This window comes from Protopterus annectens, chromosome 4.part1 (genome assembly GCF_019279795.1).
Source record: "Protopterus annectens isolate FY-2018-M chromosome 4.part1, PAN1.0, whole genome shotgun sequence".
In the NCBI taxonomy this organism is placed as follows: Eukaryota; Metazoa; Chordata; order Ceratodontiformes; family Protopteridae; genus Protopterus; species Protopterus annectens.
Genome location: NC_056734.1, coordinates 698,302,919 through 698,317,070, shown reverse-complemented (window position 1 = coordinate 698,317,070; position 14,152 = coordinate 698,302,919). Strand labels below are relative to the sequence as shown.

General features: G+C 39.4%; 1 protein-coding gene across 1 annotated transcript in view; it reads right to left on the bottom strand.

Annotated features, from left to right (window-relative positions):
* Positions 1-14,152, bottom strand: part of LOC122801017 (latexin-like) — a 386,629-nt gene that overhangs the window by 62,797 nt on the left and 309,680 nt on the right. The gene's annotated exons all lie outside the window — the stretch shown is intronic.

Below are 14,152 nucleotides of genomic sequence, written 5' to 3'. Positions count from 1 at the left end.
TGCAATATTACTAGCTTATTTTTAATGTAATTTAGGCAATTTATTCCTCAGGGGCATCAGACACTTTATTGTTCGATGAAATATAAAGGTGACTGCTAGCAGCAACCTCTTCATTACAGATTTATTTAACGTGGAATTATTTAGATGACTTTTTTACTACTTCGGAGATTGTGCATATTTACTGATAATGGTGGACTGTAGAATTGTGCATATTTACAGATAATAGTGGACTGTAGAAGTTTGAGTAGACTTTTATGATGGAAATGTTCTGAATTGGGCAGTTTTGTTTCATTGTTTACTGGAAAAATGTTCAAAGCAATAGGAAGGTGTATCAAAGAGCACATGTATGTTTCATATGCAAGGGGCCTATGATTTGAAAACAGCCCAGAATTAATTTTTATCTGCCACGGGTAAAATGTATTTTCTTTGAATGTGGGTTTTAATGTTGTTTCAATGAATGTGAGTTTCAAGTGCAGAGAAATTTTAATGCCAAGTTTGTTTAGCAGATGTCTTAGTGTTTGTGCTGTAAAATGCAAAATAAAACTTTCAAATGAAGTTCAAATCATCATAGAAGTAAATCAGTATGCACATTAGTGTTTATGGTAAATGGAGTGAAATAGCAAAGTAATGAATCATTGGAATGGCTGCAGGGAGGCTCCATTCGACCATGGTTTTGTGAGGGGGAAGGGCGGCAAACTTAGACAGCCCCAGCTGAACTATATCTCCCAACTGTCCAGATTTTCAAAGAATGAATGGGTTTTTTGCTTCTTATTTTTGGTTTGTTCCTCATAACATTTGTGGTTTTCTGGCAAATCATTTAGGAATTAAGTCACTAAATAATGACACACTAGTTTCAGACATCATAACCTACAGAAAAATGCATGCTAAAGTAAGACCTGTTCTATCAACTGTCCCAGTTTATACAAGAGCAATTTTTAGTACTGTTTATATGTTCCCCAAATATATTTGGCCTTGTCCAGATTTATTAAATTAACAGGTTGAGAGGTACATGCAAATTGCTTTATAGAATTAGGCATAGCCAAACCTCTCAACTGTCCCTGAATTTGGCTCAAAATGTTGCTCTTCCCCTAATAATCCCTCTGCAAAATAGCAGTTTTGGAAGAAAACATGGAGGGTTTACAATTAAGAAATAACTGTAATAATTAGAATTATAGATTACTTTTATTTCAGAAATGCATGTAGACTCTTTTATGTTGTCAGCTACTCAAGTTAGCAGCACTAATATTAAAGTGTCCCTTCTTTGACAGGTTCCCAGCTGTATTGTGTGGCTATTTTATATTGTTGCATCACATTTTTGGTCCATTTTTCATAAAATTGTGTTTTTTTGGCAAATTAGTGGTAAATCATTAAAGACTGAAGTTAGAAAATAATGACAGGCATTTGAGTTTCAGATTTCATATCCTTCAGAAAATTCATACTAATGCAAGACCTTCTATTATCTTTCTAAGTTTATAAGAACAATATTTAAAAAATGTCCTTATTTTTGGGCCTTTGTCCCACTTCTATGTATGGCTTTGCCCAGATTTCTTGCCCTGAGGGTGAGAGGTATGACAAATGTGTTAGTGCCAATCACCGTCAGCCAGAGACATTTCAAATTGTGACATACTTGTTGCACCCCACTCCCCCATGTAGTGACTCTAGATGTGTCCAAGCAAAGGAAGGAGCAGTTATGCAGTGTAAATGTGCAGCGTATCCCCCCATACAAGGTAGACACAAGTACTACACTGGCTTTTCATCTGTTCTTGATTTTGCAGAATGGTCTGGTTTCTGTCATATTTTTGTACTGTTGATTTATGCTATTACTCGAAGTGCCTGTTGCTCTGTGTTTTAAGTAGCAATGCTTTAATGACCATCAAGTAAGCTTGTCTGAGATCATAACGTGCAAGTAAGCTTTAATAAGCATACTGTTAAAAAATTGCCAACATTGAAGCCTTTCTGTTGTTGCCATGCAGAGAATACTTAACTAGATAATGTATAAACATTGGATATTGAAATGCATATGACAGTATTTGTAGTAAAGGACAGGATTACATTATTTTAAGAAGCTCATTACACTTGTTGGATACTTCTAGTGATCTCTGAGGGCTTTACCAGTAAACTAAACAGAATGCCATTCATGTGTGGTCTATAACCTGTACAGTAATAATTTAAGCAATGTATCTTGAGCTTGTTTCTTGTTTGCTTTTTATTTTTACTTTGATCGTGTTTTCCCCATGAAACAAGTAGATAGTTGTCAGGCAGCAGGTCTGTTTTGGATAAGAAACATTTTTACAAGTGGGGGCATCACAGAGATTGCTACTTTCAGCATATTACTGGGTGCTTTAATAAAGCTGAATATAAATTATAATTAGAACTGCAGTGCAAGGAGAAGTAGTTTGAGTTGAGTGCTGCTTGTTTTTCTTATACTTGATTTTGACTGGCATTCCCGTAATGTATTTAAAAAGTAATTTACTTTTTCATGCCTCACAACATTTTTTTTTCCATCTAGATATTAAGTAAGCTGTCATGCAGCCAATGCATTTAAATATTTTTATTCTTTTACACTTCATTTGTTTTGATTGGACTCTCATAATGAGGGTTTGGCACCCATGGCAGCATATTTAATTAAAGTTAGTTTTTGTGGTTTTGAGCATAGCTCCCCCCCTTTCTAGTTGGCCACACCTCTTCCTATTGACCCCACCCATTCAGCTATCCCCTTCAGCCCCCCCTTTAATTTGAAGTCACCAGCCGCCACTGGAGAATAGACAAGGTGAAATACATTACTTCAGTCATAATTTATTTTGTGTAATACACTCAAAGCAGGAGAATCTAGTCAGAAAATAGTTAGGCATATATCTTTGTGTGAGTCTTTGTGTGAATATGATTGTCATCTCAAAGCAAGAGGTTCTCTAGTTTGATTCTCAGCTGAGGTGTCTTCTGTGCATAGTCTGCATGTCCTCCCTGTGTTCACATGGTTTTCCTCTGGGTGCTCTGGTTTCCACCCACATTCTAAAGACATGCAGTAGGTGGACTGGACAATCTAAATTGGCCATAGGTGTGTGTGTATGCCATTATTTAGTGACTTTACTCCTTAGTGGTTTGTCTGAAAATCACAGATTTTATGAGGAACAGACCAAACATATGAAGCAATAATCTGGACATCCTATGAAAATCTAGAGAGTTGAGAGGTGTGAAAGGAAAGTGTAAAGGTAAAGGACTGCAGTACACTACCTCTCTTGAAAGTGCTCACTAAGTGTTTTATGGCTTTGAAAGCCAAGAAAACACTTAGCAGTTTTTTTCCCTGTAACTAATACTACATGCAGCAGATAAAGCTCCATGCACTACAAAGAAATATGATCATGTCACCGATCATAACATGAAATTATTTGTTCTTGACATGGATGCCAAGGTATTCACCTTGAGTGCGAATTTCTTGGCATCCATGTCTCGAGCATGTAATAACCAGGCTATAATTGTCAAGCAGATTATAATCCTCTATATTATTACAGTTTTACATCGTATCAGCCACAGTTTTTCCAAAAGGGCATGGTGACCTTCAAACTTTTAATTTGATTTATTTTCAATACACATAAAAGCATTCCATTTTCTTAGTGAACAAATACATCAAAATCTTGCATACATAATGTTCTTGCAACATCTGAATTAAAGTAATATTTATTTGTTAATCAACACGACATTTTCAATCACTTAAAATATTCAGGAAGAAAAAGAGATATAGAATTTTAATAGTGTTGCTTCAGCAATGTTCAGTTCCTTCAGCATTTTAAGATTGATCTGAGATACTCCCACAACCTTACCACAGTGACCGTATCCATACAAAAGTATTAAAACCCATCAGTTGCTGCTTGCACTGCCTACTCAAAGAAAGGCATATGCACTAGATTCAGACATTTTTGAAAGGATTTTCCACTTCCTGACAGTGTCCAGTCAAGGTCAGTGTTTCTCCACTGTTAGTGTGAAAAGGCTTAATAATATCATTCCTCCCTTCTTGAGTTACAGGATGACTTGGTCAAAATCTCTTTGAAGTCATCTGTAATTCAATCTTAATGATTTTGCCAAACTCTTAATACCGTCACTTTGGCAACAGTTGGGAGCTTCTTCCTTCCTTGTCTATCTTGCCTGTTAAACATGTCTGGACAGCTTCTGCTGGCACTACACAGAAAGTTTTATTCTATAACCTGATTGCTAATCTCAATGCGGGAGTCCACCACCAACTACTAGGCTTACCAAAATGACATGCACCAACCATCTTCAAGTCATTACCTCAACTACAGAGGTCTTGAACAAAACCCATTCACACTTCATGCCCCTGACCTGCTCAGGTATAGAAAAGAATGTCTTCTATAAATGTAACATGAACCAAAGAGAAAAATCAACTACGAATTCCTAGGCCACACTTGCTATCTGCTTGTATTTGACGGGACTTTCCAGATGATGCGTTTTTAAATATAATATCCCAAAGTAAGTGATATCTATAGCTAAGTAGCTGAATCTCATGATACATGTCCCTAAAAATGTTGTTAGAACATTTGAAACACTTTCAGAAATATGCCCCCTCAACCTTGGGCCTACACAGTCATTATCCTGCTAGTTTTGTTTCACTTGGTTCAAAATAAACATTCTCAATACATATACTGACAAATTTACTTAATAGCAAAATCATATATTTATTAAAATAATCAGTACGAAGCAGAAATATATCTATCAGTTGTGTTCAAGATAACATATATAAAACCTGTCAAAAATATAACATCAGGCCTAAAAAATCATATAGGTTCACATATACTTATCAGTCTATTAATCTGTGAGGATCTTAAAAAGACTAGCCCTGCATTCTCATGAATGTTGCCTTTGTAATTTAAGTACAAATAACCCAGGTCCAGTCAGAACATTTACATTACCTTCATCTATAAAGGACAAGAGTGTTAAACCGGGGTGAATTTGCAGTTTCCCATCCAGTTATACAGAGTACATTTGAATACAGTAAGGAAAATAACTTGCTTTATTGTGTAGCATTCTCTGTGATATATATCTATCCCTCCAACATGTTCTATTTATGCTGTAGAAGAGATTAAGATCTATTGAATGGGTGTTTTTGCCACCATTGGACTTGTGGATGTACAGCTGATCTGACAGCATAGAGTTTGCTGAGTCTGTATTTGAAGCAGAGATTACCCCTCAGTAACCTGTATGATAACAAGGCTTTGACATTGTCATTGTAGTTTTTTTATGATTTATGCCCTTGATTTTCTTAGTGAGAAAAAGTTGTGATCATTCAAGTTGTGTTAAGTGTTTGGACTGGGGGCATTATACTCAGTAACTATCCTAATAAGTGCCAAATACAGTGGAATGATCACATCCCTGGATCTAGACACCATACCCTTAATTAGCTGCACAATGAAAAAGGACTTTCTCACTATAGTGTATATGTGGTGACTGAAAGATGGTCTGTTTACATAGGTTCTCAGGTCCCTAACTACTGGATCGATTTTCAGGGGTGTTCTGTTGATGTGATAATTACGGAGGATGTCATGCTTGCCGAAGGAGACTATTGTACATTTTTTGGCATTTAGTTTAAGTCCATGGTAATGACACCAACTGTTTGTTTAGGAAAGGCCTTCTTAAAAGACCTTGGTGTCCTCTGTAGAGTTTATGACGGTACTGAATTTACAGTCATCTGCAAACTTATCTAAGAACCTGTAACATTAGCTTTGACCTCTGAGAAGTAAATACCAAAGAAGAGTGGCCCAAAACTGAACCATGGAGTGCATCGCTATTAGTAGATGTTCATCATGTTTCACTGTTGCAGTCATTACACTTGGGTTATCCTGCTGGCAGGCTACCCGCAGTCAGCCTGAATTCCAAAGTCTTGGTCCGGCGTCAGTTGCTGTCACCTCTTCCCTGACGTCAGTGCGCCAGGGGTATAAAAGATGCAGCCGACGCCATTTTCTTCAGTCTTTCTTGCCACGCGGTGCCCGAAGCAAAAGCAGTTTGCAAGTGCCAGTCGGCCGACTCCTGAGATTTTCAAAGACGAATTTCAGATCCGAAGTCTTCATTAAAGCTAAGTACCCCATTGGGGAAACCTTTTTCTTGCACCAGACCGATGTCAGAAAAAGTTAACAACTGTATTTCTTGTGGGAAGCAAATACCTCATAAGGATTTTCATTCTTACTGTATTCCTTGCCTAGGCCCTGATCACAACGTTGCTAGCTGTCGGTTTTGCGCTAGATTGCACTATTAAGCGTCAGTACGATTTTGCCTTTCATTACTTTGGACGAAGATTCGATTATATAATGCCGTTGGAACAGCCAACGTCCGGAGTTTATAAAAAGCGCAAGGAAAAAGAAAAGGACAGGCATCCGAGGTCCAAAACCGATGAGGCTACCGCTAAGCCAGTCGCTGGTTCACCGGTTCTCAGTGAGGTGCTTTCGCAGCCCCTGACGCCCGCTGCCTCAGAGCCACAGGCTGTTGCTGACTCCCACGTGGAGCCAACTAGGCCTCTGGATACTCAAGGTATTGGACACTCAGAAACTATCCCCTCAGATGGGTCCGGAGCCGCTGAGCAGGCATCGGCTTCTGAGGGTGTTGTCAGACCTACACAGTTATATGTTAAGCCAACCACAGTTTCAAAGGCAAAGACTAAAGCTCTAAAGACAAAGAAACAAGTACAGCTTTCTCCTGGACACACTTCCATGCCCAAAAAAAAAAAAAAAAAAAAACAGATGCTCAAAATGGCCGAAGACCTAATTACCCTGATCAGGGGTTCCCATCCCCCTCCTGATAAGAGGCCTAGGCAAGAGACAGAATATGAATCTTCAGTTCAGGTTTCCATTTCCTCTGAGCAGGAATACTCTCTTCCTCCCTATGAGGATTCTGATGCTGAAGAATCTATCCCTTCAGCCTCTCCTCCTGAGGATTATTCTTTTGGGAAAACCCTGCATACCATGAGGGAGCACTTCCACTGGGAGAGCCAAGACTACTCAGAATCTAAGAAAAGGCTTAGAGATTTCCTTTTACTACCTCAGCACAGGCCTCTTGCTATTCCCCCTGTGTTAGACATTGTGGATGATGTATTTTCAGTGTCTGGCCTTTCTCCTGACTCTTTACCCCCTGCTCCTGTTAAACCAGACAGATACTACACACAAATTTCTTTACAAAAACCCTGCTGCTGACCCAGAAACCATTTCTCAGGGTCCCAGAGGGGTCAAGGCTTCCACTGCAAAAAATCCTATTCCCTCTGATAGGGATTCAAGGGCACTAGACAGATGGGGGAAAAAGGTTTACACTTCTGCTACTTTGGCTGTGAGGGCATTAAACTGTCAGTTTCATATGCTTAAATATCAGCAATACTTAATGTCACTGCTTAAACAGAAAATGACTAATTCTGATTGAGCAGAAAATAAAGAAATGCAGGAGTTATTGCATGCAACTGAACAAGTGGGAAAGCATACATTGCAATGTGGTTTTGATTCTCTGGAGGCCTCTTGCAGGGCCGCAGTTATGGGTTCTGTCATTAGGAGGCATGCTTGGTTAAAGGAACAGAATCTGCCTGATCATGTTAAAGCAAAATTATTATATGCCCCATTACAGCATGATACTTTATTTGGAGTTAAAGCAGAGGAGGTGTTGAAGAAAATGGAGGACAAAGCGAAATCTATGCAAACAGTAAAGGATTTCTTACAGGTACAGCCACCCAGATTTAGCAGGAACTGGCCTACAAAGAATTGGTCCTTTCCAGTGTCAGACAGGCCACAAAGAGGCAGGTACAGATGCCCCAGAGGCAGACCCCAGCCCCAGGGCTCATATAGGCCTAAACAGTAGGGCGCTTCTACCTCCAAAAGCAGAGAAGACAAATCACAGCCATACAGGAAACAGTCCCAATGACCTTCCTCTGCCAGCACCAAGCACTTGTTCTTTGGCAGCCCCCTTGGGGGGAAAACTAGCACTTTTTTCTCAGAATTGGCACAGGATCACCCAGGACAAATGGGTCTTGAATATAGTGTCCCAGGGTTACAGGTTCCACTTTCACACCCTGCCAAGGGCAAAAAGTATGCCAGATCTGCCACACAATCAATGGGCAGAGGCGCAAAAACAAGTTTCATCCCTCATGTACATGAGGGCCATTCAGCAAGTACCACAGCAAGAGCAGGGACAAGGATTTTACTCAAGACTTTTCTTGGTACCTAGAAAGTACAAAGCCTGGAGACCAATACTGGACCTGTCTATTCTAAATACTTTTCTGGACGTTCCAAAATTCAAAATGTTGACTCTGCAGCAGCTTCTGCCCATGCTGGGCAAGAAGGCTTGGCTTGTAACTTTGGACCTAAAAGAGGCATACCTGCATGTACCAATCAGACAATCGTGCAGAAGATACCTCAGATTCATAGCTGGCTTAATGCACTACCAATTCTCTGCACTGCCCTTTGGCTTATCTACTGCACCCAGGGTCTTCACAAAATGCCTGGCACCAGTGACTGCGTTTTGCAGACAAAGAGGAATACAAATATATCCTTATTTGGAGGACTGCCTTATTCAAGCAGAGAACAAGGACATTTTACTAAAACATCTGGCATTTGTAAAAAGATTATTAATTTGCCTAGGGTACACAGTAAACGAAAAGAAATCAAAACTAGTACCCTCTCAAGAGATAATATTCCTGGGTGCAAGCTTAAATACAATTGCCCAGATGGCTTATCTCACGCCAGACAAACAAAGGCAACTGACTTCTTACTTCAAAATGTTGGCAACAAAGTCCCAGTTAGCTGCAAGAAAAATTCTGCAGGCTTTAGGCTTCATGGCATCCTGCATTCTACTAATTCCATATGCCAGACTGCATATGAGGAAACTACAATGGTATCTAAAAAGTGTTTGGACTCAACATTGCCACAGCCTGGAAACATTAATTACCCTCCTTCCTTGCCTGCAATAGGAGTTTCGATGGTGGGCACAGGCCTGTCACCACAACAAGGGACAGCCATTCAACCAACCCACAGCCAGACAGTCAATAACAACAGATGCATCAGATTATGCCTGGGGAGCCCACATGGCAGGAAAATGTATTCAGGGCACATGGCCCACAAACCAAAGGCATCTTCATATCAATCAAAAAGAGATGCTAGCTGTTCAGAATGCCCTGACAGCTTTCAAGGATCTACTTCATCCAGGACAATTACTGATAAGGACGGACAATACTACAGTCATGTGGTACATAAACAAGCAAGGAGGCACACATTCCTACCCCCTCTGCAGACAAGCCATGACTTTGTGGGACACAGCACTGACTTATCAAGTACACCTGCAAGCACAATTCCTGCCAGGAAAGATAAATACTCTGGCAGATGAATTAAGCAGAAAATTCACGGATCCCCACGAGTGGAAACTGGATCCACAAGTCTTCAGCATGATAACAAAGGAATGGGGATGCCCAGACATAGATCTATTTGCCTCCCCCCACAACTGCCAACTACAGAGATTCTGCACAAGGACTTATCACAAGCAAGCATGGAAAGTGGTGCTCTATCATTCAGCTGGGAAACCCTAACAGTTTATGCCTTTCCTCCTCTGCCTCTCCTCCCCAAGGTACTCCTAAAGGTCAGACAAGAGAAGTCAAAAATTATTCTGATTGCCCCAGATTGGCCCCGCCAGCACTGGTACCCAATCCTAAAGAGCTTGTCTCAAGGCCCAGCCTGGACATTACCTCTAATTCCTCACTTACTGTCCCAACAAAACAATCGGATCCTGCACAGCCAACTCAGGACCCTAAATCTGGCGGCATGGTGGATAATGTAGCCATTCAGAACACACCTCTCTATGGCAGTGATGGATGTTGTTTTGGAGGCCAGGAGGCCCAGTACCAGAAAATCTTATGCAGAAAAATGGAAGAGATTCTGTGTTTGGAGCCAGGCACTAGGAGTTAACATGGTGGTACCAAATATTCCTCAGATTTTGCAATATCTGAGATACTGGACAAAGGCTTATCCTTTTCATCAATTAAAATCCATGCCTCTGCCATTTCGGCTCATTACAGTACGGAACCACCTCTTTTTTCTCATTCATTGCTAAGGCAGTACCTCAGAGGGGCCAAAAACGTAAGACCCCCAAGGAGAGCACCAATACCTGCATGGGACCTCAACTATGTCTTGGAAAAACTCACACTGCCACCATTTGAGCCAGCCAATACAACTGAGATAAAGTTTTTATTATGGAAAACAGCTCTACTCCCAGCAATAACCTCTGCAAGACGAGTCTCAGAGTTACAGGCACTCATGGCTGTGGAACCTTTTATCATTTTCCATCCAGACAGGGTTTCTCCGAGGACGAACCCAACATTTATGCCTAAGGTAGTGTCCAGTGTGGCCCTTAAACAAACCATTCATTTGCCTACTTTTTATCCAAACCCACAGAATAAGGGTGAGAGACTCCTACATTCTTTGGACATACACAGGCAGCTACACTTCTACTTGGACAGAAATAAAGCTTTCAGAAAGACTGAGCAGCTCCTAGTGGCATATGCTGCAGGATCACAAGGAAAAGCTATCTCTAAGCAGACTCTTTCAAAATGGATAGGTCACTACATTCGTTTCTGCTATGCACAACATGGCAAATCAGTGCCTAAGGGCATTAGGCCACATTCAACCAGAGCAGCAGCCACTTCAGCAGCCTTCCTCAGAGGAGTACCAACTAAAGACATTTTAAAGGCTGCAACTTGGAGTTCAGTGCACACTTTTACCAAGCACTACCACTTACCTCTCTACTCTAAATCCTGAGCAGGCTTTGCCACTGCAGTTCTGCAGGGCCTCATAGCCACTCCTAATTCTATTTAGGCCCAGCCACCCAACCTCAGATTTGGGATTCAACCCAAGTGTAATGACTGCAACAGTGAAACACGATGAACATAGTACAGTTGTGTACCTACCATAAATGTAGATGTTTGAGTGTATTCACTGTTGCAGTCCAGGTTACCCACCCACCATCCCCCTTTCTTTGCTGGGACTTATCTGTACTTCTCTATTCTATACAACCTATGTGGTGTATTTGCTTGTAGATGAAGGTAATGTTTTATTTTAGTGCATGCTATTTTCATTGGCATAATTTTTAGCCTATCCTTTTGGGGGCACCTGACATCTGGGGCAAGAAAAACTGAAGAAAATGGCGTCGGCTGCATCTTTTATACCCCTGGCGCACTGACATCAGGGAAGAGGTAACAGCAACCGATGCCGGACCAAGACTTTGGAATTCAGGCTGAATGCGGGTAGCCTGCCAGCAGGATAACCTAAGTGTAATGACTGCAACAGTGAATACACTCGAACATCTACATTTATGGTAGGTACACGACTGTACTTTTTTTTTCCTGACCTAATTTCCTGGATTTAAGTTACATGGGGATTAGCATTTTGATGGGAGAGTTTATCAACAATTTCACCAGCACTCTTTAAACAGAATCTTTAAAAATAAAGAAATGGCAGGTACATTAATAATAGGTACAAATTGTTTGTCATGATAAACATGGTGATTCTCCTAGTAGTTTGAAATTTTGTGTGCTTGGTAGGCCTTTTTTGTCTAGAGGAGGCGATTTTGTGGCTAAACTGCTTGAGTTAGAAACTAGGATGATTTTAAAGTTGAAGACTTTAAGGCCCTTTGGTTTGAATCAGGAATTGGGTATTTAATATTTTATCATTCAACATTTCATATTTTGTATTTACGTTTGTATTTATTATTGTATTTATTAGTGTATTTATTATTGTCATTTAGTTAGCTATATTAATGCTGTTACTTTAAATGTTTAATATATAATTAATTAGTTTATTGAATTATTGACAGCTGTATGATGTGATAGATGTGTGTATATATATATATATATATGAATTATTGACAGCTGTATGATGTGATAGATGTGTGTGTGTGTATATATATATATATATATATATATATATATATATATATATCTGTTTGAAATCAGAATGTACTGTCATCCATGAAGGCGAATTGCCGAGGTACCAGATCGCTGGTTTTTGAATAAAGAAATGCTGGTGAAATTGTGTTTTTCAATTTTCTGTTGTTCTTGGTGTTTTCTGAGTTTATCAACAATACCTGAATGCAGGATGGTGTTGAATGCCTTTGTGACATCTAGATATACAGTATACAGTGATTTTCTCTAAAAGGTTCATACATTCATAGGAAAATACTAGGCTATTGTCCCTGGGGGACATTTTAACCCTAGTCAAGTTATCTATTTGTCACCTATCTATGTTATCCCATAGGTGTAGAACTGCCTTTGTCATAATTTTATTTAGATACTTACCATTTGTATAGGACCATTTGTATAGGATTAAATGTTAGGGTTACAACTTCAGTGTATTAGGGGACCCTAATGTGGGGTAGGGTGTTTAAGCATTGCCTTTGTCTGTTAGGAGGATAAGGGTCAGTCCAGGGGAAAATTCATGCTTCCCATCTATTGGCTTAAATTACATTTAAAGAAGGGCATGGATGGTCTTTGTTTTATGTGGGTAGAAAGTCTGTTCTCGAGTAGTGATATCCTCTGAATATGTACCTGTCCTTCCAAACTTTTATGTTTATATTGCAGAAGAGGTTTGAGATCCCTGGATGTAGTGTTCCTAACACAATTTGACTGGTGGATCTGCAGTAGGTCTATTAGTACTGGGTTGGAGGATGCCTTACAAGCCAGGCAAAGGTCACCTCTTAACTGTCTATATGGGGATGAGTATAGTAACAGGGCTTTGTGGCAGTCCATGCAGGTCATGGGGTTGTGACCCAGTGTTCTCTTCAATTTACTCTTTTTGAAGAAATAAACCAGGTTATGCAGTCATATAGTTCTGTATAAAAGTGAAACTGTCAATATTTTTAAATGTGGCATAATGACCATAAAAATAAAAATGTTCTCATTAAAATTCAAAATATAGGTCTCAGTTGCTTTTGAAGCTAAGTGCATAATATGCTGTATTTTATAGTCACATATAATAATCTGCATACTTCACTGGAATATGTCAAACCATTTTGGAGATACAAGCCTTTATACACAGGAAGCAAAAAACAGCCCAAACTGTAGTTAGGTGCACAACCTTCTGCAAAATGGTCAGTAGTAAACAGGTCACTCTTCTAATTTATTCCCCTACCCTAATTCTGCTATAAAACAAAGGGCAAGGCAACTAACACTAATCTATTTAGCCAAAACTGTAAGACAAATATGCAGTATGATAAGTATGATAAATACAGTCCACTAATAGACTTTAACTTTCTTTCCTAAATATTAACTATGTATACTATATACACAGCCTCTAAACATGCCACTTGGTGATGGGAGGCAATACAGTTGGTGTTCTTCTTGAACTTGTGGAATGACTTGTATTATGAAGTGTTAAATATTCTTGGACCATCTATATGAAATTTTGACTACAGGATTTATGTAGTTGTGCAAGACTGGGGTTGATTAGAACATAAGCTACAATTTTTTCATTTATTAAACAATAAAAAATATTTTTAAAGTGCATTATACAACTGCAGGAAAATGTACCTCTTCCTTTCAGAAGTTCCCCAAGAGTTAAATGTATTCTTCACACTTAATTAGATTAAACTGTCTGATTCTTCTCATTTACTGGTAATTATTTAATAAAATAATAATACTAGGCTAACAGCCGTAACAGCCATTTTAAGCTTAGCTAATAAACTGAGGTCAGAATCAAATCTTGTACCCTGGGTCGATGAGGGGAACAGCTTAACCATTGTGGCCAACCCATCCATCCGAACATTAAACTTTTCATTCAAATATATGTATTTATTTTTATTTTTCATTTGTTGACATGGTTAGTCCCATCAGGCAAGTGACCTCTTTTTGGGGAGACATTAAGTAGTACTTATACTAACTACTAGGAGAAATTTGGTCAAATCATCATGATACTTCTGCTGTTCTTTTCAACAAATGCCGTAAGATCTTTTACAATCACCTGTGCTACCATCTCAAGCAAAATGGGACCTCCCTTAACATCTCATCCAGAGGATGACACACTCAGGAATGCCTCACCCACTAATGCTGCACTGCAGTATCAGCAATCCAGTCACCTGAAGTGGGCTTATGTTGCATTACTGTCACTGCTTGATTTATATTTATAGATGA